General features: G+C 33.5%; 1 long non-coding RNA gene across 1 annotated transcript in view; it reads right to left on the bottom strand.

Annotated features, from left to right (window-relative positions):
- Positions 1-7,439, bottom strand: part of LOC110348982 (uncharacterized) — a 103,059-nt gene extending 95,620 nt beyond the window's left edge. The window contains exon 1 of the long non-coding RNA XR_015443689.1: positions 7,313-7,439. This is a non-coding gene — a long non-coding RNA (uncharacterized LOC110348982). The remainder of the gene's footprint in view (positions 1-7,312) is intronic.
- Between the last annotated feature and the right edge of the window lie 18,108 nt (positions 7,440-25,547).

Below are 25,547 nucleotides of genomic sequence, written 5' to 3'. Positions count from 1 at the left end.
ATAAAATTATAGAAGGACTAAACATTGAATTGAGCTGGCATAAGATGGCTACCTTCCTGGCCTTTCAAGATCCTGTCTCTTGATCTTCTCAATGTTATAATCAAGAATTTAGCCTAAATAAAATTTAAAAAAGGGGAATTGTGGGAAATTGTAGAATTTAGTTATCTAATTGTAAGAATATGATCCAAGAAGTTTTTTAACTGAGAAAATTAAGAAGTCATTTCTGGGAATTTCCACAAGTCTGTTTGTTAAAAGAATTCCAGGAAACTTTAAGGGATGTTGTAAAAGTTTTACAGGAGAAAAACATGTTTTCCTAGCTTTCTTAGTGACCATTATCCAGGGTCAGAGGACTGTGACCCAATAACTCTATGAGAGAGATACTGTTCACTATGTACAGCTGTGATGTTTGCAGTTGGCCAGTGGGCTTGACTTCTGCTGAGGTCACCCTACTTTCTTGATACCATCTGATAAGAAGAGGGCTGTGGTGTACTCTTAGATGTATGAATCAGTGAACAGAAACAAGGGACATGTAAATTCGCCTGTAGCTTTTATGAATCACTTAGAGTCACTTGTTATCACCAGATGTTAAAACCAAAAAGACAATAGCCAGAATGACTAAGCTGCTTTCTTATATGTATAAGAGCCTTACCTCTTTCCTTTCTGATTGTCAAACAGTATCAGTAGAATAAACTGCTGCTCCTCCCCCCAGCTGTCTCCTTTTCTTTCTATAAAGGTCAGTGTTCTCCGGGGTCACTGGTCTCCCTATAGAGAGACCACTGACAAAAATGTACCAATAAACAATTAATAAAAATAAGAATGAAAAAGGAAATCTTGCAAATAGTAAGAGAAAAATGACATGTTACAAACAGGGGATCAGTGATCCAATTCATGACTGATTAATGAAAAGTCTAAAAGCCACAAGAGAAAGAATTGATCATTTTGAGGTACAGAAGGAAAAAATTGGCAGCAAAGAGAGAGCTCTAGGTCCAATGAAAATATAGCTAACAATGAAGGGTGAAGGAGGTCTGAGGGTGCAGCATCATGGCAGAGCACTTGCCTAGTATGCACAAGGCCCTGTTTTCAACCTCCAGTCACACACGCAAACACACACACACACACCACACAGTGAAATATATTTTTTAATTTAAGGAAAACTAAGAATTCATCTACAGCACATCAAGTAATGCTAAACAAATTCTACGTGTTGCATAAAATGATATCAGGTAGAAATCCAGATACTCAGAAAAGCATGATGAACACCAGAATTTATGAATATTTGGAAAAATGACAAAGACATTTTTTGCCCTTTTCCATTTATTTTTCTATTTTCACTATTGTTTTATAAATTTTGTACTGTATTTTCTTAAAGTATTTGTTGCTGCTTAAAACATATTTATAACTTTGTCTGACACATGTAAGTGTATTACATACAACAACTAGAATGTATAATATTGGGGAAGGTTGGGTCTGTAAGACTGTCATATATCTATACTTCACAATAAATTATTCATTATTGACAAAAAAGAACAACTATGACAAGCTAAGCAATAATTAGAGATGAAATAATATTTATTTAACAAGGTTGCAAAAATAATTTTGTAATATACTCTTAATTCCTTTAATACATGTTAGACATTTTTGTTACATGCATGTAATGTGAAAAAAATTCAGAATTATTTCTTTTCCTTGATGCATTCCACTCAAATATTTTTGTATGTAATCCATCCTTCACATTTATAATTTCTTTAAAATTTAAGGAACATGGTAGTTTATAAAAATTATAGTGTTTGGAAAAATACTAAAAATATTATATTCTACCAGTAAGATTTTCATAATTGAATGGTAAAAATGACCTGTAAAACACTTATTTGCATAAAATTTACATTGACTATATATGGTTTGTATTAGTTAAGCATTTTTTGCTATAAGTTATAGAAACTACACCTTATTTAAAATCAACATAGTGGTATATTTGAAAAGTTGCTAGAATAAATCACAGAAGAGAAAGAGGAGGTACTTATTATTTAGGGTGCCTGATAAAATGCTACACTGTGATAGCTCAGCAGCAAGTGTCCTAGACCCTTTTCCTAGATCTAGAATTCAAGGTGACCTAGCTCCTGTGAGCTCTATATTACTGATTTTTTCCCACATGTCTCACCACATGGTAGAGAATCTGATTTCCATTTTCCTATGGTTGTTTCCTGATATCTACATTTAAAATTATCAATAGTGGCACAGGCAGCCTAATAGCTGTATTGCAGAGACAAACACAGGAAGCTGGTCTATTTGTTTTTAAATTTTCTCAGAGAGGAAAGAAATGGCTGCAGTATAGAGTATTTTCTCCACAGTGAAATTTGTTAATTAATTAGCTCTCATATGCTTTGTGAGGATAAAGGACAGTGTACATGTAGTATATATGATAAGAATATCTACAGGATTCTCACTACATTTTGTTTATCTTGATTACTGATTTTGGAAATATGAGTGAGAGCAAAAAGCTAACAGTGGTGTTAACCTTACAATGCTAGTTTAATAAAGATAGAATATATAAAATAAAATCTAAAGAAGGCACAAGATAATGAACATAATGAATGTATCCCATGGAAATACGGATAATTCCAGATGGGTAAATTTATGTGGATGATGCATATCTAGTAGAATGATATCCTAAGCTCTTAGTGTGTGGGAAAAGTGCAGCAAAAGGAACTTTATCTGTGCTTTTGCACAGGTAAAAACATTTACAGAGGTTCAATCAATTAAAAATTATCATAAGATATATTTAAACTTTTTTAAAAAATTTTTCACTGAAGCAATTTATGTGACTGAGATTATACAGGGAGGCAAGACTCAAAATATTTAACTAAATGTTGAAAGGTAAAAATAAATTTGAAGGGGCCAGGGATTTAGCTCAGTAGTTCCACCACCTGCAAGTTCAAACACCAGTACCAAAATAAATAAATAAATAAACAAATAAATAAATAAATAAATTTGAAGGACACATACTATTTGACCTTAGGAATTACCTTAAAGTTCTAGTAATTAAGAGAGATGATGGATGGAAAAGAATAGATAAGTAGGTCATTAGAAAGAATAGGGAACCCAGAAATGGAATCATATAAGTAGAGTAAATCAATATTTGATTAAAAAAAAAAAACTGTGCACATACAATAGAGAAAATAGAGAAAATCTATTTTTTCCAGATATATGCTTGACTAATTGGACATAAAAATACACAAGAATGTAGACGCTGAAATTAAACTTTTTAACAAAAATCATACCAAAATATATCACATATCTAAGTGTAAAACTGTAAAGTGCTAAAATAACTGAGAACTATAAGGGAAAATCTAGATGATGTAGAGTTTGAAGATAACATTTTAGATATAGCATCAAAGGAACAATCTTAAAGAAATAATTTATAAGACAAATTTTTATTGAAAATTCAAAATTTTGCACTGCAAAGTAAACTATCAAAGAAATAAAAAGGAAAAACATAGACTCAAAGAAAATATATACAAAATACATACTTGAAAAAGAATTGTTAACGAAAATATGCAAAGAACAAGCCAGTCATATTAGTTTAGGATTGTAATCTCAGTGTTCAGAAAAGTTGTGGCAAAAGGATAGGAAGTTCCAACCCAGCAGAGGCAATTTAGTGACTTAGCAAAAATATTGGTTGCAGATTTATCTGAGTGTACAGTCATGGGTTCATTTTCCAGTAAAACTGCCCCCACCCCTCTCTCTGTCTCGCTAAACATCAATTAAAAATGAGCAAAATACTTTAACAGACACCATCAAATAAAATATACAGATGGCAATGAAACATATGCAAAAGATGTTTTGCAATATATGTCATCAGGGAAATGCATATTAAAATAACAACAAAGATACCACTACATATATATTAGAGTGGACGATATTTTTAAAAATGGCAGCACCAAATATTGCTAAGAATAGGTTGTAACAAAACCTCTCAATTATTTCCGGTAGTTACACAATAACATAGAGAAATTTTGGAAAATAGTTTTGGTAGATATTTTTATTATTTATTTATTTACTTATTTGGTACCGGGGATTGAACTCAGGACCTTGCACTTGTGAGGCAACTGCTGTGCCACTGAGCTAAACCCTGGGACCACTGGTAGATATTTTTAGAAACAAAGCATATTCTTATTATAGGATCCACTGATCTTGTTATTTAACAAAAGGAGCTGAAAAGTTTTGTTTACTCCAAATTTTGCACATAGATGTTGATTGCAGATTTATATTGATAATTGCCAAAACTTTGAAGCAAGAAGATGTTCATCAACAGGTGATGTAATAAATAAACTGTGGTGTATCAATGAATAATTATTCAGCACTTACAGGAAATAATTTAAAAAACCAAAGAAAGACATGGAGAAAATTTAAATATATGTTACTACCTGAAAAGAAACCAGTCTCAAAAAGTTTTATACTGTATGATTCAAAGTAGAGTATATAGAAGCATGAACAAAGTAAAATTATGACAGTAAGATATTAGTGGTTTTCAAGAGCTGTGGAATAGTGAGGAAAATGTGGTGTACCCAAATTTCTAGGGCAATAAAAATACTCTCTATGACCCTGGGAGACTGAGCAAACAGAATCTTAAATTCAATCCTAGACTGTGAAACAGTGATTTAGTGAGACCCTACCTCAAAATAAAATTTAAAAAGGGTTAAGGGTGAAGCTTAGTGTGAAGGCATGGGTTCAAACCTCACTACAAAATACCATGCCAAACCAAAACAGAAACAACTGTTTGTATTATGATGGTAGCTACTTGTTAGAAATTTGTCCAAAACCACAAAGTGTACAACACCAAAAGTGGACTATAATTTAAACTATTTGTTTTAAGTAATAACAGATATGTCTCTGTAGATTCATGAGTTGTAATAAATATATCAGGCTGGTGAGGGATGATAATAAGAGCAGGGATTATGCAATAGTGTGGCAGGGGGATAAGGAAAATCTCATAAACATTTTAATCAGTTTTGCTGTGAATTTAAAACTTCTCTGAAAATTAAATTCATTTAAAATAAATATCCTATATTTGTTAAAACCCACCATGTCAAGTCACTATTAAGGTTACTAAAGAACCCAGAGATAAACTGTACCTTGAAGGTGTCAGAAACGAAAAACAATGTAACAAAAGAATATGTAAGGTCACATTTCAAGGGTATTATTAGGTTTTTTAACTGCTTGACTAAACTTAGAAATACAATGCACATGCATGCAGCAACTTGGAATACACTAAAAATCAATTACTGGGCCCTAATAGTAAATAAGGAGTAATACATGTAAGTATAGAAATTAATATTCTTAAAATTATTAGTTTATAAGTATTATGTACACAGTCTATATAACCACTTCAATTTTTATTAATTAAAATAATCTCTATTAAAACTTAATTTTGAAATTAGTATAATCAATTGTTAAATTCATGAAGAGTAGGAGACCATTTGATTGTTTATATATCTCTAAATAGAAGAATGTTATATATTGTCCATATTTTTTCAATTTAATGATTCTACAATTAGAGTCTGTAATGGTTTCTGTCTAGATGCCCCCCTTCCAAAGACTCATGCATTCACTGGCGGAGCTTTTTAGAGGTGGCTAGATCTACAGTGTGTGACACTAGGATTAAGCTAAGATCAGGGGTGAATAATTAATAAATTAGTCTACTAATTAGTTTGGAATAGTTCTAGTAGTGGATAATGGACAGAATATGAAGGACAGAAAGAGGGCTGCTGTAGTTGCTTGTGGCTTGTGGTTTGCTTCTTGCTGCTTGGGTGATTTTGCTCCCTTCTGCCTTCCATGAACTATTTCTCCTCTGTGATGCCCCGTTGCCACGGCACTCTGACTTGGAGCCAGCTGATTATGGACTGAAACCTCCACAAACTGTGAGCTACAATAAACCTTTCCTCCTTTAACTTTGGGTGTCAGGTATTTTGGTGAACTTTTTTTTTTTTTTTTGTACAGGTGATTGAACTCGGGACCTTGCACTTGCAAGGCAGGTGGCAGAAACACTGAGCTAACTCCCCAGCCCTAGGTATTTTGTCTCAGCAATGAGAAAAATAACTAAGACAGAATCTAAAATGTTTTTAAGTATTCATTTTGTGCTGGTTAGAACAATGTAATAGGAATAAACAAATTTTGCCTTTGAAGAAGTTAAAAGATAGGAAAAGCAATGGCATATCCCTCCCTCTGCTAGTTTGCAACTTATCTTTTAAGATGTAGGGAGGATAAACAACACAATGTAGTTTTTATTTAATTATTGACTGTGGGATTCTGATAGCATGTACTGATATAGGTCTTGTACAACTGCTAACTCAATGAATCAATGGAACACATTATGGCTGAAGGTAGAAATGTGTTTGTAATATTTACTATTTTACTTACACTGAATATTTCTCTATATCAGCAGCAGTGTTTTCAGAGATATCTGAATATGAGATCATTTATATTACAGAAAAAAAGGAAGAATTGCAGTCCCTATTCCATACCGACTTTAACATCTGGATAATGATTGTCTCAACTCTTTGTTCCTTGAAATATTTGTACTTATGCATTTATTTGCATTAACCTTTACCCTCTAATGTCCTCTTACAGACTAATTATGTGAATTTTATGCAGTATTTATGAGCTAGAATTCAATTTAGTACTAGTGAAAATCATGTTATTTCTATATCCTGACCAGTCAGCTACTTCTTAAGCTCTACAATTGCTTTTTTAAAAATTTTAAATTGTAATTCAGATTTTAGTTTTAAACAAATGCCTTCACAAATAATCCTGAAAACTAGTTTTCAGAAATTACTAAAACTTAGTCATCAAATTTGATAGAAATATGGGCATTATTTCAGTCTAAATCTTATATTCTCATACATAACCAATCTGGATCCAAACACTATTATTTCTCTCAATAAACTCAATATTTTTGAATGATTGTTTAAGCCAACCAAAAGTAATACAAAAAATCATAATTCATACTTGCTAGAGATTTCTTCTGGAAATTCCACTAATCTAACTGAGGAGAGAGAATCTTTCCTGGAAACATTTCGGAGTTACATTTCCAGGGCCTGAATTGTTAGGAACTTTTATGTCTCAAGGTATGGGTTAACTCTATGTACACTAGCCTAACAGTCCTGCTCCTATTCCCCAGACTATAACAAAAGAGAAGAAAATTCTTCTTCAACCAGAAAATTAAAATTACTTTTTATTTTTCCCCAGATCCTGTCAGAACATCTTTTATTAAGGAACAATCTTTTAAAGCCAATACTGCTTCAAATGAACTTACCTTCAGCTCCTCCAAGCAGAATATTCTACCTCTCAGACTGGCTTCTCAGCTGGATCTGACCTTGGCTTTCTGATTTCAACTGTCACTGATAAAAACAGTGAATTTTTAGTAACTATGTATGCTGACTTCTGGTACCCATCTTGGCACAGTTTACAACCTACAGCTGATATGTATTGCCTCTGGCTATGCTGTATCTCAGACCAATTCCGTGACAAGCACCCTGCTTCCTATTAGACCTTACTACAATGCCAGTGCTTATTTTTAGCAGACACCTTGTGTTCTTTACATACAGATTACCTACAGACTGTTTTTTCATCTTGTCCTTTTGCAACTGATACCATCAGTTAAGAGAAAGACAAACAGTAAAAATTGAAGTAAGAGTTTTCATGAGGTTCTCTGAACTCATCAATCCTAATCTGATGGAAGCTGAATCTATTGACCTTCAAGTGTATAACACGTGTTTTTGGTCTCTTTTTCTTAAAACTAAATCTACCAATAGTTTATAAATCTGTAGTGCTTTAACATTATATTATTTTAACTGACTAGTTAAAATCTCTGATTACTTTAAGAATATTCATTTAATAATTTTCACAAATGGCTTATAATCTTACTATGAAAATTATATTTCCACTTTCAAGAAGAGATTGTACTTTGAGAAAATATTTCAGTAAAATAGCATAATAATGTTATCTTATCCCAAGATTGCCAAACTCACATTTACATTTTTTGTAAACTTTTGAAAGACTATTAGAAAGATTTTGAAAGATTATGTGACTAAATGCTCCCACAAGTTTACCTTGCTAAGGACATTTTAGGCAGAAATTTCATCTTCAATGTCCTACACTCCCTTTAAAATTACAAGCTTTTAAAAATTTTATTTTCATCTCTTGGTAGAAAGGAAAACCAATTAAATACATTTCATTGAATAAGTAGTGTGTGTGTAGGTGTGGTTAAAATATATTCTTCACTTTGGAGTGACATGCTAAAATAATGTTTATATGAAAATGAAATAATAAAACTTTTAGTTCTATATTTCTAAATTTTAAAAGTCACTAGAATTATACTTTAATAATTCCTAAAGCAACACAATTTATTGAATCAAAAATATTTATTTTTAAATAATAACTTAGGCTAATATTTTAGTACTTTCTCTCCATGAGTTCTTGAATTAAAAATTTTTATATTTCTTTATCAAAGAGCTTAAATCAAATAAGTGAAAAGTTTTAGAAAATCAAGCAATCAATGAGTAACCTTCACCAAATAGGAAGAATTGAGAAACAAAGTTTAATTGCATGCTGTCTCAATCTTGAAAAATTAGTAAACACTGAGAGATCAAGTAGTTTTCCTTTATCCACTTGTTTAGAATCAAATGGGAACCCAACCGTTTGTATTGTGATTGCTGAGATAGTGTTAATTTTATCTTCTCTATTCATTCACATATAAGTAGGCAGTAATAGTGTGGCAAAGGCGGCAAGGTTATTTTGTTTTGCTTTTTTTTCTTTATGCAGCAAGTGTCTTTATTGCCACTAAATGTATGTTTTTTTATCTTTTTACTTCCACAGACTAAACACTATTCACATTAAGTTTATATAGATTTTTCTTTTGCTTGGTGACTCTGTGTAAGCAGAATGTGACTTCTTGAGGATGCCTGGCCATTATGCTTTACTTAGGGGCAGGAAAGTATTCAGTATAGTGATTGAAGAAAATTCTTCATTCTTTTACCTATAGGAAAAGGAAAGAACTGTTCTTTAGAAAAGAAAATGAAATGTCTGTTTTTTAAGCAATGGTTTAATGAACAATTTTACCTTACCATCTTTTGAACTGTAATAGCTATATTTGCTTAGTATTTTATATGTGTTTTTATTACTTCATATTATACATTCCTCTACTTGATACTCTTAACATTTTCCTGGAAGTTTAGATAAGGAAACTGCAGCACAGACAGAGTTAATGTGTAGTTAGTACTCCCATCAGTGAGATATTCGTGAGACATATCCAAGGTCAGATTGTTAACACTGTGCCTGGCATCAAAAAGAGACAGAATTCATGTTTAGTAATATTCCTCACATTTGATGTTAAGCTTTTTTTAGAAATAAAATCTCTTTATTTTTATAATGTTTTTCAGTACTGCACTATGCTATTTCTAATTTCTTTATCCCACCAAAAAAACTGCTGTGATACTCTAATTTAACAAAGAAAAAGAAAAGGACACAATTAACATATCAAAAATAGAATTCACCATTCCCCACCCATATTCTCCAAACATAGCTATTTTCCCAGGAATCTCTATCTCTTCTGATTGCAACACCATCTGCCTAATCAAACAAACCAGAAATCTAGAAGGCTCTCTTTTTACCGTCTTCTTGCTCATTTTCTAAAAAAATCAACATGTGGGCCTAATTTATCTACTGTCATCCTTTCATCACTTTACTTAATCTTATTTGCATATATGTAAAATACTGTGGCATGCTACTTAAAATATTGCATAGCCATTATATTGACTTCCCTTTTTACTGTCTTTAAAGACCACAAATCTTACTTTTGTTTTAATGGAAATTTTAGCATTCTAAACCTCAGATTTTGCTAAAACATTTTTTTCCGTGTTACAGCCTTCATCCATTAATCCCTCCCTTGCTCCATTCTTTTCCTTTCACGCTCTAAGCTTTCCTTTGGCCTCCACATATATTGCCTTGTCAATGCATTCCTGCTCCAATTAGTGAGATGCTTTCTCATCCTGTAATCCCTCATCGTCTAGTTAATTAAAAGTCATCTTTCAACATTAAATTTTTCCTGAGAATTAAATTTTTTAATTCCTCAAATCAAAGAATGAATTTCATAGCCCTTAAAGGAAGTATACTATTTTACATTGTTTTTAATTGATACATTCTAAATATATATTTTTATGGCATAAAGTGTGATGCTTTGACACATGTATATTTTATGTAATAATCAAATTAGCATATTTAGCATTCATATCATCTCAAAAATTTATCATTACCTTGTAGTGAGCAAACAAAAATCCTCACTTCTGCCTATTTTGAAATAATCAATGAAATACTATTAACTATAGTTAATGTACTGTGAAATAGAATACCAGTACTTATTCCTCTTTTCTAAGTTGTAACTCTATACCCATTGGGAAAAAAGAAAAAAAACTTTTTAGACTTTGCTTTTTTTCACACTCTCCAGCTTCTAACAATCACTGTACTGTATGTTTTTGTTTGCTTATTTATTTGTTTGGTTTTTTTGAGACAGTCTTTCTTTGTAGCACAGGCTGGCCTTGAATTCACTACGTTGCCCATGTTGGTCTAAACCTTGTAGCAATCCTGCTTCAGCCTCCCCAGTACTGGGAGTACAGGCATGTGCACCATTCTCAGCTCTACTGTACTTCCATAAGATAAGTCCTTTGGGATTCCATATATTAGTAAGAATATCTGATATCCATTCTTCTTTTCCTGGCTTATTTAATTAAACATAATGTACTTCAGATTCATCCATGTTATTGCAAATGACAGGACTGCATTCTTGTTTCAACTAAATAGTATTCTTCATTCATCTGTTGAAGAATATTTTAATTCCATACACTCTACTGTTTATTGTTAATAATGTTTAAATAAAGATAAGGGTATATCTTTGATATAATTTAATTTCCTTTGGATGTATACCTAGTAGTAGAATACCTGGTTACATGAAATTTCTAATTTTTACTTTTTAAAGGAAATTTTATATTGTTTTCCATAATTGTTGTACTAATTTACACTTCCATGAATAGTATATAAAAGCTCTCCTTTCTCCAAATCAATGCCAGCATTTACTTTTTGTCTTTCTGGTGGTATCAATTCTAAATATACTAAGGTGATATCTCATTTTGATTTTGATGTGCCTTTCCCCGATAATTAGTGTGGTTGAGTACTTTTTTATATATTTGCTTTAAATTTGTATGCCTTCTCTTGAAAAATATCTATTTAAATTTATGGTCTTTGCTAAAATTTGGTTTATTTTTGTGTTATTATTTTTTGTTATTGCGTTGAGTTCCTTATATATTTTGCATGCTAATCCCTCCCTAGATGCACAGTTTGTAAGTACTGTTTTCCATTTTATAGGTTATTCACCTTTAACCGTTTCTTTTGTAATGCAGAAGATTTATAGTTTGATGTGATTTTACTTCACTATTTTTGCTTTTGCTAATTATGTATTTGGGGTCTTATTCACAAAATAAATGGATTAAAGTTTGTTTTGAATATAAGATTGAAATAGATATATGCACAGTTATACATGGAGATATAGAAATATATATACAGATTTCATGCAAGTTTGACTTGTCATTTAACATGAAGTTTTTATTTTTTATCTTTATGGAAAACAAAACATTTTATAGAAAATTAATATTAATTCAAAAGTAAATATTTATTGACTATTGAGTATTTAAGTATATCTATTGCCTAATTTTAAAAAGTAAAGATTCTTGTTCTTGATAATGGATGAGATGGATGAGATTACCTAAAACCCACAAGCCAGTGACTCCCTAATTTTAGTCCATTTGAAATGTCTAAAAATTGAGATATAATTCTCACAAAAAACCTAAATCTTATAAATTTTAAGGTATACTTTTCAGAAATTCTAAAGTTTTATGTCAGCGCCTCCTTAAAAACTTTAGTAAGTTGTTCAACAAAACTGGCTCAATTCTGAGTGAATATTATAAATAGTTTGGTTGTACTTTTTACTTGAAAATTTCTTCTAAGTGATTCTATCAAAGATTTCATTAATAAGAAAGCATCTAAAACAAGTTTGTAAAGAGAAACTCAATGTGCTTACTGGTACAATTTTGAGTGATGACTAATTTCTGAATTGGTGAAAAAATATTTGTTTCATGTGCTCTGGCATTTCTTCAATTGGTAAAGATATGGCTGGATAACACAGATGTGCCTAAATATTAATAATAGTACTACATATTCAGAGGATATGTGCAGAATTTGATAAATCTTAATTGCAATATGGAATATATACCCATTTGTTTACATATGAAAACCAAATAATAGCTATTCAGAGAAGCATTTCATTAGCTTGCTTGGCAGAGACTTTAGAAAAAAATCAATCCCAGATGTGGCCACAAAGAGAAGCAGGAATTAAACCAAAGAAATTCTTGGCTACTATAAGCTCTTCATTTTTGCCAAAGAACATTTGCTTGCTGTGCTTTTAATTTTTAATATATACATATTTTTCAAAAATCTATGTATTTTCCCACATTGGAAATATTCTTTTTTCCTCAAGTACTGTAGTCTAAAAAATAAAATTTTCTTTTGTCTTTTTATTTCTCTCATGTGATATAATGGTATAATCATGAAATGAAATGAGATAATATATAATGAATTTTACTTCACAGTATTTATATATTGATTTCCCTTTCTTTTTGTTTGAACTATTCAACATAAACTTTTTGAGGAAAAGCATAATATATAAACCTAATATTAATTGTGCACATAAAGTTCCTTTTACTTTTTCTCTGTGATATTTGTTTAAATGTTGCATAGAAAGAATATATAAATAATCATAAAATTAAATTATAAATATATCTGACCCAGATCATAAAATACTCATATATATATTCTCCAATATACTTACATTAAAACTTGATTAATTACTAGAGTCATAAAGTTAGAGGAGAGTAAATTTAACAAATAATACAATTCAACACATAAAAAGACATGAGAATAATACTACAGAAAAGGGACATTTAGATTTTAGATTATTTTATAATTTAAATTAAATTACTCAGTTTAAAAATCTATTCATATAATTAGAGATTTTGATAGAACTATTTAATTGGCATAAAATTTAAAGCAACTTTTTTATGACTGGATTTAAATAAGAATTACTTCAGCACTTTTGAAGGATATAAATTTAAAGCAGCCCTTAACTATTGAATAACTGTTAGAAGTGCAGAGCTATTTATGCATCTTTTGATGGTTCTCTGTAATGTACATGTAATGAACATATTTTCTGATTCAACAAAAATGCCTATTGATTCATTTAGGTATCTTTAATATACTCCATGTTGTCTCTAATGCTAAACAATTCCATGCTTCATGAAAAATATTAATTTTTGAGTCTTTTCATCTCTAGGACATAAATATAATTGGTAAAATAATTTGCAAATAATTTGATACAGTTTTCACCAGTTGAGTTTGTGACCAGAATCGTGGTGAGAACTGAGTTTGTGAACTGAGGCACAGTTTATATACCTATAAGTTTACCATTATTTCATTTTGTTAAAAATAGATGTCCATTATTCATAACTATAATTTGATTCAGTTTTAATGAAACTTTGTAAAGTAGGAAAAGTGACATGTTTATATACTCTCCAAGTTTTCATGTCTAGCCAAGCGCACATCATTAGGACAAATGGTTTGTTGTTACATGACCTTATTACAGGTGTATGACTTGGAGGAGTTGGGGCCTACTGGAGGGAAGTTTGGTCATTGGAAATAAGGCCTTGAAAGTGATACTGGGACATTGACCCTTTTCTGTCTCTCTTCTTGTTTCCTGAACATCATGAGGTGAACAGCCTTTCTCTGGCAAGTATTCCCACCGTGATGTACTGTGCTGTCACAGTTCCAAAGCACTAGTACCAAGCAACCATGAACTGAAACTTCTGAAACCATGGTGAGCCAAAATAAACCTTTTCTCCTTTCAAGTTGATTATTTCAGGTATTTTTTTCTGTAACAGAAAACTAACAATCTGGTGACATTTGTTACTGTATCTAAATTCAAATGAAAAGATGTTCTTTATATATTTCCTGCAAATTTTTCTTATCTTAAAATCAGAACTTATTGAAGGGAATTCTAATACTGTATCCATATAAAATGATGTCAGTGGCTGATAGAATTATCTCACAGTATCCAAGAGAGCCTTTTTCCCTAGGCTTGACTTATCTTTGTTTTTTATTCTATGGCAAAAATACAGAAAAAGCTAGAGACAGAACTTCACATCTATCTTGATTGTATTATTTTATATTTTCTTGAAACAAATAAAATGAAAGTGTACAAGGATACCAAAGAAGTTGGAAGCATAACATATTCTGTTTAAGCATATACTTGTTGTAGAAAATTGTACATAATTGACCCTATATGTATAGTGTTGAGTTAGTCAAATTCTTAATCCAACTACATGTATTAATTTGACAAAAGTTTTATAATTGCCTAATCTGACTAGGTACCTTTCTAAAATAAGACACTATAAAATAATACATTATTTAATGATAGTTTATTAATAGGTCTATATAGGCTAAATGAATCATGCTCTTGGTTTCTTTATCACCAGTATCAGATTCCATGTATATGTGGTTCTATTTCTAGATTCTCTGTTTTATTCAAGTGATCTATATGTCTTTCCTTACATCAACACTGCCTTGATTACTGTAGCTTTAGAAGAAGTCTTAAAATTAGGTACTAAACGTCTTCCAACAATGTTTTTGTTTTTAACTTTTCTAGGTCCTGTGTACTCCTACATAACTTTTAAATTTCAATATCCAATTCTTCATTTATACCAAGTATACACAGACCTGAATTTTTATATATACCTTGTGTTTTCTAATCCTGCTAAATTCAAATACAAGTTCTAGGGGCTCCTAGAGATTTCTTAGTATTTTCTCTGTAGATGATCATTTCATCTACATATAAAGATTTTGCTTCTACCTTGCCAATCCTATCCTAATTATGTCATTTTATTGCCAGACTATTTTGGTGGGGACTAGGTTTCAAAGTTTAATGGACAGATAAAGAGTAAGCATATCTGCCCTTGTTCCCCACCTTAAGGAGAAAGCATTGTATCTTCTCCATTCATATAAGACATCCTCTCTGGAAGTATGGCGTACATGTCTTTAATCTGTTGAGAAGGTTCTGTTCTACTTCTAGTCTTCTGATAGCTTTTACCATAAACAACTGTAGTATTTAATCCAATACTTTTTCTCCAACTAGTGACAGGATCATATGGCTTTGTCATTTATTCTGTTAAAATGATGACTTTTGGGGGTGGATCTTCCAATGCTGAACCAACACTGCCATCCCTACAACAAAACCACTTTCTACCTATTGTCAGATCTGACTTCTAATAGTTTGTTTTGTTAAGCAAATTCCTATCTATGTTCATACTTTTTTCTTCTATTATCTTTATCTAGTTTTAGGATTAGCACAATGTCGAGTTCCTAAAATGAGGGGAGAAGCATTCCTTCTTTTTGCTGCTTTAATTGTTTGATAAAATTCATCAGTTAAAATGTATTTGAGCCTGCTGTTGTCGTATAGGTAGGTTTTCAAGCTAGGAATATACTTTCTTTAATAGGTGCTATTCAAATTTTTTATTTCCTCCAGAGTTAGTTTCATTAATTTGTCTTCCAAGGTACTTCTTAGAAGTTGTCAAAGTTATTTCAAAACAGATTTTTGTAATATGCTTTCTATATCCTTTTAAATTCTGTAAAATCTATGGTAATGTCTCCTAGATCTTGATATTGTAATTTAAAAAATGTTTAATTGATATTGCGTAACAGGAAGAAACGGTCTAAAGGTGCAGTGGAAGTGGGAAGGGTAGGGGAAAGGAAAAAAAGGAAAAGAAAAAATATGAAAAAAGGAAAAAAAATTGAAACAAAGTCTTTGCAAATAGAGAAGGGTAGAGGGGATGAAGGGAGGGCAAGGGAAGGGGGAAGAAAAAAGAACCAAGATACTCATGTAATGGTACAAGATCCCAATGATGAATGTAACTTTATTTTATACTGAAAATGTGCCAACAAACTTAATGGGAAAAAATAAATAAATAAATAAATAAATAAGATTATAATTAATCACAGAGGTAGTGAACATGCTCATTGGCATGAAAGTCACCCTGTATTGCTACTATTGTGATTATATTACCTGGTATGAAAAAGTACTTTATAGACATAATTAAGTTAGTAATTGTAATTTTAATCTCATACACTTCTCACTTTAAGCCTCATTTCCCATAAAAATGTGCTATGTAAATAATGAAGCTCTCCCTCTCTATCTGCCTTATCCCCCACTCTAAGAGGTTACTGTCTTGGGAAGAAGATTAATTGAAGAAGCAATTACCTGTGTACTTTTTAAAGGTGGCCTACTTTTATTAAGAGATGCTTCTGTCTTGGTTGATAGCAATAATAAAATTTCTTTTTACTGGAATGTACTGCCTCAGTCAATACTAAACCTTATATACTGTTGGTGAGTGCTACCAAGTGGAAACCAACTCACCTTTTTCCACAGATGAAGGTAGTAAATATACACAATATGACTTATAAAAGATAGTGATGGATTTCAGGAATAAAAAATTATTGGGCAATATTCCTGATGAACACAGATGCAAATATCCCCAAAATGTACCAGCAAACATATTTCAATAGCAAGTTAAAAGCATTATAAACAAAATAAGTGAGATTTTCTCCCAGGATATAAGGATGGTTCAATATACTCAAATCACCATTTGCATGATATTCACAGGACAATTTGATACCTTATTGCCAGTCAAAGATAACTTACAAGCCTAGCCTCTATTCTGCTTTTTTATTTCTTTCTTACCTGAGTCACTCCTCGCCTCACTTGAAGATCACATATATAGTAGCATGTCACCCTAGTCAGACATTATTTATTGGTTGCTGAAGCACTTGTTCACATATCTTTGTAACATGTTTGTAGCTAATACCAAACTTTACACAGAGACACATAAGGTGCCATAATATCACTCAGTTAACAAAACTGATAAAACAACCCAACTTCTTTTATCCATTTTCCTGTCATTTATCCATTAAATAGTTAAACTTGCTATAAATAGCCTTTAAAATCCTAGTCTGTCCTCTGTGATGACCAGTGGCCTTAAATATGTTTTATCATTGGCTTTAAATCCAAGTATAAAATAATATATAATTTAGATTATAAGCTAGGGTCAGATGACAGACTGTCTCATAAATGAGCCAAGGGTGGTATATTTGATCTTTACTTCATTTCTGCATTGCAGAGTCAAAAGCTGATTAGCATTAAACTCAACTTATTCCCATAAGGTTATTTAAAAAGTAGTCAAGACATGAAGAAATTGAAGCTTTTAAGAGGATACTGCTTTGCCTACCCCACAAAATATTGTTAAATAACTGTTACAGATAATTCAGGACCTTACAGTTATAAAGCCACAAGCCAGGGAACTGTAGTTTTCCCTGACCTGAAGAGTCTCTCCCATGCTACGGAGTGACATCACCTAGGCTTGTTAGCCCCCCAGATCTCTCTTTTACCTATGATTTGGTTTTCCATCTTTCCCATTAGATTCCTAAGCCATAAGCTCCTGAGAGAACTTATTCTGTGAGAGACATTACCTTCCATGCATGCTTGTCCAATGACTGTCAATAGAACCTCATTATCTATTACTACCTCTTATGTTCATTGAAAAGCCCAAATTTCTTAGGCTCCATACTTAAGAAGATTATTCTGGGTTAACTAGGTGAATCCAGTGTAACCATATGAGTTGTTAAAATCAGAGCTTTCTCCCAGTTAATGACAAAAACGGAAGTTAAAGAGATGCTGCAAAAATGACAGAAGAGAGACTTTAAACATGAGATTTATGTGACCCACGATTTCTGGCTTTGAAGATGTATGTGACCACAGAAAAAAAAGTAGAAGTTGACAATTCACCCTGGCTGACAAATAGAAAAAAATAAGAGCCTCAGTTTTTAAAAATCCATCCCAAAATCTCTCATTTTTCCTTGATTCTACCCATATATTCTAATTTTCTCACTCATATGAATGATTCTTCTTCTGAATTTAATCAGTTCACTTATGCAATTAGCATATCAGCATTGCCTGATTATTGACACTACAAAGCCCTAGAAATAGCCCTATTTTATAGCATCTAGTATTGTCTGTCCTCCAGATTATTTCCAATAGAAGTCAAACATGCTACAATATGTCCCCAAATACACAAAGTTTCCTTGACTATTTATTTTTGTCCCATAATATCAAAACCATCTTGTTTATCCTTTAAGAAATCTTTCTCATAAACTTTATATTCATTTATTTCACTTCCATACTTTCTATAACCTCTTGTCCGTTTCAGAAGTACTTCATTTTACCATACCAATGAGGCTAAACTTGACAAATAAATAAACAAACCAAATAATGTGTTTTATAAAGCCCATACATCTCTGCTAGGTTATCATCTTAACCTTTCAGCAGCTTTTAGCAAATTCATAACTTATATGTAATTCTCCTTAAAACAGAATCTGTCTTGATTTCCAGAACATAATATTTTTTTTACTTTCCACAATGCCTTAGCTTAATTGTTATATTTGTGCTCTTGAAGCCACATAGGAGACCAATAAATCACAATTCTGGGTGCCTTTAAAATTGACCTGGAGATGTAAACTTGAAGTCTATATCTGGTCCCTGTCCACTTCATTTTACATGAGATTCCCCTGTACTATACTTTTTTGCCACCATGAAGTGAGTAGTTTTGTTCCACCATCTCCTTCTATCATGATATTTCTGTCTTGGAGCTACAAAACATGATATAAATCCACTGAAATCATGAGCCAAATGTATATCTCATCCTTTAAGTTGCAGGTATTAGGAACTTTTTCTATGAGAAAGCTAATACAAAAAAATGGTACCAAGAAGCAACATAATTGTTTTAACTGTACATGATCACATAGTTCAGAAGCCTTTGGAACTGGTTTTCAGGAAGTATTTGGACAGGTTTATAGATGCAGGCCAGAGAACCTCTACAGTATTGTAAGCAGAACCTCATCTGCAATTTTTGTCAAAACTCAGAAGATCAGAATGCTGATAAAAATGCAGGCAATAAAGGACAGGCTTGTGAGGTTTTAAATGGGGGCTTTAATTGGAATTATATTAGAAGTCATGTGTATTACTTTGTAGCAAATAACTTCTCGGAAGTTTGCCCCTATTTTGAGAATTTGTGGAAGTCTGAAGTTAAGAGCTATAGACTAATTGATCTCATAGAGGAAATATTTTTTTCTTTTTTTAGTACCAGGGATTGAACTCAGGACCTTGTGCTGGCGAGGCAGGTGGCAGAATCACTGAACTAAATCCCCAGCCCTCTTGAAGGAAATTTTCAGACAGCCCAACTTTGAGGCTGTGGCCTGGTTACTGTCAGATGTTTTTAGCCAGATTTAAAATTAGAAATAGGAGTAAAAAGCAGATTGCGACAGTTGGGGCCAAAGAAGAAGTGATTGCTGAAGAGAGTTCTATGAAAATAAAACCAAGTACTTTGAATAGGGAAAAGAAAAAAAAAGATGCTTTGAGAACATCTTAAAAATTACCAAACCCCCCTCATGGCAGATTTAAGGGTGCAAAAGTGTAAATGTTCTCTTTGAGAAGAGATACTTTGAACCTTCTGCTAGAGATGGGCCACAAAAGGAAATAGTTCCCTGAAATTCATTTTACCATGCTCAACCATCCACAGCCTCAGAACCTGTGGCAGCTATAGTCAATAGAGGTTGGTGACTGCTTGTGGTGTGGAAAACACTGGTCTTGTTTATGAGATACTGGTTTTACTGGCATGCACAATGCAAGTCTTGTGGGCTGTTGTAGCCTCCCACCCATATTTCAAAGGAAGTTCTCAGGGGACAGGCAGGCAATGTGCTCCTTAGAGGTACGAGAAGCTGTAGAAATGAAGCTGTGGAGTTGCAGTTAATAACTCACAAAGTTGAAGATGCCAGGAATGTGGTAGGTCTGCTGAGAAAATCTGCAGGTCTTGACAGAGGTAGCCCAAGAGAAGCTCCAGGGAGATAAGCCTGCCAAAACTCTGTAAAACTCATATTTTATTGCCATTAACTCTGGATTCCTGTGTAGGGATCGAGGCCCATAGCCAGGCAAAGATGAGGAATTTCCCCCTACCCCTGAAGGAGTTTTAGATGGATGTCAGAACAGGCTTAACCACCTGTGAAAACCTGACGGTCTGTAGTTACGCTTATTCTTTATGTTGTACCCTGCAAAGCTTGGTTTGCTAAGATCAAGACAAGAAAAAAAATGACCCTAAGGTGTGAAAACTTCCATGACCCTTCCCTAATAACAAGCCATATCAACCAATTAGCCAATCAAGTAGAGGCACCCTTAGCCCAGAGACTGGGTAGCCCCCTGACTACTATAAAATCAAACTCTTGAGCTCCCCTTCAATGGTGGCTCTGTTTCGGGCAACCCTGCCTGTTTCACTGAGAGAAGGCAGCTGTACTCTTTCATGCTTACTGAATAAAAGTACAACCTTGCTTCTATGCTTTTGATCTCTATCTGATTCTTCCACAACCTTCTGCACTGTCAGGAGAGTCAGGCCCAAGACTGCAGGGTCTGTCTACCCATCTCTGCCCATGACACCTGAAATAGAGCTATAGGAATAGTTTTCAGTCTTGCCTTGGTTTGATTCTTTTCTTTCCTCTACTTCTCCTTTTCTAAATCAGAAAGTTTACTTGTTATCATTGTATTTTTGGATTAAGTAGTTTTTTAAAAAAATTTTACAGAGGAACACAATTCCTTGAATCTCAGAAGAGATTTTGAATTGAAGTTTTAGGCAATGCTGAAACATTGAGACTTTGAAGAAGTTATTATTAAATTTTTGGTTAATCAAGGATCATTATTTATTATTAGGCAGAATTACAAATTTTTTAGTCTTTATTTGGAGATTAAGGTTTAAGGAGATATGTTTGACTGTCAAGACTAAAAGCCAAGGAATGCGATGGTGAAAATTGTCAACTTGATTAAAACAATTGGGAGCTACCTAAGATACAATTAAAGCATATATCTGTGTGTCTATACATGAGTCATTGTGACATGAACTTGTAGTCTTATCTGGCCATTGAGTGCTGCCTTTCTTGCGCTGTTCCCCTATTTTGTTTTCAATCCTTCCTGAAGTGAGTAGCTTTTTTCCACCATAGCTTTCCACCAGGGCATTTCTTCTTTGGAGACAGCTAAACATGGACTAAATCCTCTGAAACCATGACTAAATAACTCCCTTTCTTTAAATGTTATAAGTCAAGTATTTTGTATAGCAGCAACACAGCTAATATATTTACAGTCAATGTATTGGTCATTTATTCCAAGTATCCTTGTTTGATTATTTTAGTCTCTTTTTTCAAAATGTTCAAATGCTCTAAATTTTTGTTCTGAAGATATTTTTCACTGTTCAGTCTAATCCTTACCACTGTTCAGTCTAATCCTTACCACACAAGTAGTGATTCAGTACATATAATCTGGATATAAAATGTTTTGATTGGTATTCAAGCTTAAATATTGCTAAAATATGATCTCAGGGAAGATATTTATTCTCCTTGGTCCTAATTTTAATGTGTTTAAAATGAAGAGAGTAATAATTCTAAGACTATGCTTTATATTTTAATTTGAAATAATGAATGATATTAATCAAGATAGAACTTGATAACTATTAAGATCTTGTTGTGTAACAGCTGGCGAAAGGCAAAAACCTCAGCTGGCCTCATGGAGTCCCCCTCCATCCCACCCTCACCCCACACCCAGCCACCAGTTTAACCACAAGGGGGCCTGCAGGCTCCTCACCTCCTGGCTGTGCTGCTACCTGGTTCCACAATACAGAGGCACAGGGGTTCATAAAGGCCATTGTGCTGAGCTCCAGAAGATAGAGCAGAAGTGAATGACAGAAAGAGGGCCTCTCTCAGGCTCCTTGAAAAAATCTGAACCCTACTGGAAAAGTGAAGAGAATCTCTGCAATAAAGGCACACCAGACCACCGTACTTGGTAAGTTGGAGGGATCATCACCTCCCATTGGACCTGACGATATCTTCAGGGGAAGGGCAGCAGGAACCTGCAGTAGAACCTTGCAGAGTTCAACCATACAGGAGGACAGGGAGCTCAACTTGGGACCTGAAGAGAGAAATCTGCCTGAATCTCACCTGTCTGCATTGGCTTGCTGAGACTCATTGACTTATGTCTGCACACTGCTTCTCATGTTGTCTTTTGTGACAGCAGACACATACCCTGAAGGAAGCCCTTCATTTTTATTTTTTATTTGTTATTTGCAAAATTATTTCTTTTGCTGTTATTTTTTATTTTAATTTTTTTCTTTTTCTACTCTTTTCAAATTTTTTCTCTTCTTTTTTTCTTTCTTTTCTCTCTCTCTCTCTCTCTCTCTCTCTCTCTCTCTCTCTCTCTCTCTCTCTCTCTCTCTCTCTCTCTCTCTCTCTCTCTCTCTCTCTCTCTCTCTCTCTCTCTCTCTCTCTCTCTCTCTCTCTCTCTCTCTCTCTCTCTCACTCTTTCACTGACCAACATTGTTCATCATCCCCCTATTTGTTCCTGTTCTGGCTCCAATTTGGATTTCTTCTTTATTTTTCTTTTCTTCTCTTTTTCCTCCTCTCAATTACCATTAATTTTAAAGGAAAGTAAACACAGATTTAGCCTCTCTAGAGCTGTTAGGTTGTTCTGTTCTCACCTTTGTTCTTTCATTCTATCTTTTCCTCTTGTCTTTAACTGTTTCTTAGAGTTTGCATGAACTTCGTCCATCCTCTGGCCTCACTGATAACCTTGCCCCAAACTTCTACCTATCTATCCCTCCCTCCCAAACTCCTTCTAACTCCCCATCCCAAAGGGTAAAGTTGCTATATTGAAGAGTTTATTCATTATAAACATAAGTTGGATTGGTCCTTGATTTTGATTTAAATCACACAGTTAAAGGTGATAGATTAATAACTACCATGAATTGTCATTTTCTAAGCTGTGATTGATGCTATGGTGTTGATAATTGTATCCCTTGGGCTAAGGTGTTATGATTGATCTAATCAGTTGTCTTTCCTGGTATAATGAAAATGAGATAGTCCCAGAGTCATTAGAGACTCAAAACCTAAAGATCAAATATATCTGGAAGACACCTCTGAGAAGCAATCATTCCATAAAATTTCTAAATACAAGCAAAAAAGATACTTATAATAAGCAATCAACCCAGAAATTAAACCAAAGACAGTACCAAAAACAAAAATGAGAAGACATTTAAGCAAGTCACAAACTCAGACTTCCACCCCACAGAAAGCAAATTCTGGGGAAAATGAGGTGGAAAAGTCTAACAATCATCAACCTGGACACCCTAAACTGATAGCACAGGAAGTAACAAAACAGATGAAAGAGGCTCTAGAATACCCCACTATCACAATACACCATTCAATACCTCAATATCACAAATAGACAGATCATCAAGACAAAAAATCAACAACAAAATTCTACAACTGAATCAAGCTATTGAACAAATGGACTTAATAGATATTTACAGAGTGTTACACCCCCACAAAATCAGAATACACATTCTTTTTTAGCTGCACACAGGTCATTCTCCAAAATAGACCACATGCTAGCTCTTAGGAAATATTTAAGTAAATGTAAAAGAACTAAACTTACCCCCTGTATATTATCAGAACATAGTGGAATAAAATTAGAGATCAATAACATAAAAAATGGCAAAACTCCCACAAACACATGAAAAATGAGTAACATCCTCCTGAACCAATGGGTCACAAAGGAAATTAAAGAAGAAATTAGACAGTTTCTACAAGTAAATGATAATGCCAGTACACCATACAGGAATCTATAGGACAATATAAAACCAGTTCTATGAGGGAAATTCATAGCAGTGAATGCCCATATTTGGAAAACAGAGAGAACTCAAATAAACAGCCTAATGCAGGCCTCAAGCACCTAGAAAAAGAAGAGGATAAGAAACCCAAAGATCATACAAGACAGAATATTATAAAGATCAGAGCAGAAATTAATGCAATGGAGACTAAGAGAATGATACAAAAAAATCAGTGAATCAAAGAGTTGTTTTTTTGAAAGAATAAATAAAATCAATAAAACTTTAGCCAACCTTATCAAAAAAAAAGGAAAGGAAAGGCTCAAATCCATGCACTTAACAGCAAAAAAGGTAAAGTCACAAGAGATCCAGCAGAAATCCAGAGGATCATCAATACCTACTTTGAGAAACTGTACTCTAATAAAATGCAAAACACAGAAGAAATGGACAGATTCCTAGATACATATGAATTGCCAAAGTTAAAAGAAGATATAAATATTCTAAACTCTCCAATTGCAATCAGAGAAATTGAAAACTTAATTAAAAATTTACCAACAAAGTAAAGCCCAGGTCCCGAGGGCTTCACTGTTGAATTCTAAAACACATTTAGAGAAGATCTATCATCATTACTCTTTAAACTCTTCAATGAAATTGAAATGAATGCAATACTTTGAAATTAATTCCTGGAAGCAAGTGTTACTTTCATTCCAAAACCAGGAAAAGACCCAACTAAAAATAGAACTACAGGCTAGTCTCTATAATGAACATAGATGAAAAAATCCTCCACAAGATACTGAGAAACAGAATACAGAGAGTCATCAAGAAGGTCATACACACTGACCAAGTTGGATTTATCACAGGGATGCAAGGATGGTTCAACATACATAAATCAATAAGTGTATCACATTATATTAACAGCGCCAAGGACAACAAACATATGAATATCTCCATAGATGCAAAAAAAGCATTTGACAAAATTCAACACCCATTCATGATAAAAACCTTACAGAAAATTGGAATAGAAGGTCTTTATCTCAACCCGATTAAGGCTATCTATGAAAAACCAACAGTGAATATCATACTAAATGGTCAAAAATTGAAAACCTTCATGCTTAAATCAGGAACAAGAGGAGTGGGGCTGAGCAGTTGCAGCCTGACTGGAACCAGCTTCCTCTGGCTTGCTGTACCAGCTTGCAACCAATACAGGCTTGTGACCAAGACAGGCTTGCCACCAAGACAGGGTGAGGCAGACCCCCCTGGGCAGGCCCACTAGCTCCAGCTTGGCTGAGAGGGGCCAAGCAGGGCCAAGTGTGGCTGAGCAGTTGCAGCCTGACTGGAACCTGCTTCCTCCAGCTTGCTCCACCAGCTTGTGACCAAGACAGGGTGAGGAAGACCCCCCCAGGCATGCCCACCAGCCCTGGCTTAGCCACACAGGCACCTCCAGCAACAGCCCCATTCCTCACCTCTGGCCTTCTGGCTGTGCAGCTACTTGCTTCCACACTGCAGAGGCAAAGGGGGACATAAAAGAGATTGTCCTGAGCTGCAGAAGTGAACAACAGAGAGAGGGCCTCTCTCAGTCTCCATGATGAAAACAAGCCCACTGGAGAAGTGAAGAGAATCTCTGCAATAAAGGCACACCAGACCACC

This window comes from Heterocephalus glaber, unplaced genomic scaffold, assembly GCF_053883595.1.
Source record: "Heterocephalus glaber isolate CG9 unplaced genomic scaffold, H.glaber_assembly_v1.0 deba00001577, whole genome shotgun sequence".
NCBI lineage: Eukaryota > Metazoa > Chordata > Mammalia > Rodentia > Bathyergidae > Heterocephalus > Heterocephalus glaber.
This window is presented reverse-complemented; position numbering and strand designations above follow the sequence as displayed.